Source organism: Triticum aestivum, chromosome 3A (assembly GCF_018294505.1).
Source record: "Triticum aestivum cultivar Chinese Spring chromosome 3A, IWGSC CS RefSeq v2.1, whole genome shotgun sequence".
Taxonomy (NCBI): domain Eukaryota; kingdom Viridiplantae; phylum Streptophyta; class Magnoliopsida; order Poales; family Poaceae; genus Triticum; species Triticum aestivum.
This window is the reverse complement of record NC_057800.1, coordinates 151,472,858-151,474,969: the sequence shown is the minus strand read 5'-3', so window position 1 is coordinate 151,474,969 and position 2,112 is coordinate 151,472,858.

The following is a 2,112-nucleotide window of genomic DNA, read 5'->3' as shown; positions in this document are numbered from 1 at the left end:
TAGCATTATTCCCAGGGTGATCACCTCGTTTGCAGCAGTTTCACATGTACTCCCTCCGGTCCTTTCTAGTCTGCATACAAGTTTTGTCTGCAGTCAAAGTATCTCTACTTTGACCAATCTTATACAAAAAGTATGCACTTTCACAATGTGCGAAGTAAAAAGGAACAGAAGGAGTACAAAGAGTTTGAGCAGGTTTTTAGCGTTTCTGTACATTGCAATAAAACACACAGGCCTGGCAATTCATAGAGAACATTCAAAACAATCGATGATTATGCATCTCAGCGACTCACATGTCAGAGGCAATATTTACTTCACAACTAAAGAATAAAGAAAAAATTGATCGACGCTGCTGACAGCAAGGGCGTCCCATTCGAAAATATCAAACGCATGTCTTGCTAAAATCAATGAGCAAAATTTGACAAGGTTGTCCCATTCCAAAATATCAAATGCCTACGACTGTGGAATGGGCAGGGTTTGCCATCAGTTCGGACATTGACATGGCACCTCGTGCTAAATAAACCAGCTGTTCTTTTTGTGCAGTTCCACCAAAATCAACCAAATTCGCGCGTAGCTTGTATGATTTCGCCCTTATATGTTGCAACGCCTTGAACTTATCGGCACCTCCTTTCTTGTGGTGGAAATGAATGATTCGATGTATTCATGAACATTTTGTGCAGTTCCCATTGAAATCAAGCTGAGCACCCCTGTTTGCACAAATACAAAAAAGTGATTAGTATAGAGCAAACTGTACTATGAATTGACAGTTTCAACAGGCACATACATGGTCCATGTAGAGCACACTTTTAGAAAAATGGAACTCACCAGAAAGAATCCTAGAACAACATTGTACTCGCGCATCACAGCAAAAAATGGAGATTTTGTCAGTCCTTCTGAGCTGAAGTTAGTTTGGTCTTGTGGGGAGTAATGTAACCATCCTTCAACTGCTCCTTCTGATGATAAGATAGACAGGGCTTCTTCATCCTGGCATAATCGGAACTAGTCACTTCACGTACTCCATATTCTTCTTCAGAGGAAGATGATCCTGTTGTGCAAAGACAAGAGGACTACTAAATGCTAGCATCACTGTTTGCTCGAAAAAAGGAAAGGAATTATTTAAAACAGCACAGATGAAGCACTTCTCAAGGACAATACCACTTTTTCATGACAGCACCGGGAGTTGATTTTTGTTTTTCTTCCCCTTGTTCTTCCCCTTCATCACTTGGTTCAATAACAAACAAGCTTCGCCTTCAATGTAAGATTTGGCATGTCAATTAGGGAGCACAAGTATAGTACTAAACTTAATTTTCTGATGAAAGTGGCAAAATACAGGCCAACAGTTGTGAAATATCCTTATCTTACCTCAATGGGATATTACGGTGCACATATAGATTGGAAGTCTTGTCTCCATTTGTGCAGTTCACTAAAATCAAGCAACATTATCGTACAAGTAGCACAACAATGAATGCACACTGCAGAATCATGTGAAAGAAGGCTAGTACTGACCTCTCATGATGCGGAATTCAAACAACTCACAAGAAGAAGATCTGAACCAAATTCGCCTTAACGGATAGGAAGTAAGATCTCCTCTTGTGCAGTTCCACTAAGATCAAGCAATCAAGCAATGTTGTCGGTGTGACATTTTGCAAAAGTGTTTTGTGCAGTGCAACAAAAGGTCACAATGGCAACGAGGTGAAGCAGATAATCCTGTTTACACAGTGGTGCAAAGGAAACAATTAGTGGTCAATAATGGCGGATGACACAGAAGCCAACAAAAAGAAGCATATACCTTATCTAAATGGGAAAGAAAGCAAGACAGTAGCATTTCTCAAACGGTGGCATTGATTAATATTAACATAGAGATTATATTAACAATAAAATTCGTTAAACATGTAATTTGCTTTTAACTGTGGCATTGCATCAATTTTGCAGCGGCATTATTAGAGGGTGTTTGTTTACAGGGACATTTTGGTGTAGGGACTAAAAAAACTCCGTGTCAGTCCGTGTTGGTCCCAGTTTTGTTATCAGACGCCTTTCCCTATGTGAGCGCAGCAAATCTAGTCCTGCTCAAACTCTACAGCCTTGTCCCTTCCTTTCCTTTTTGAACTAGTACTT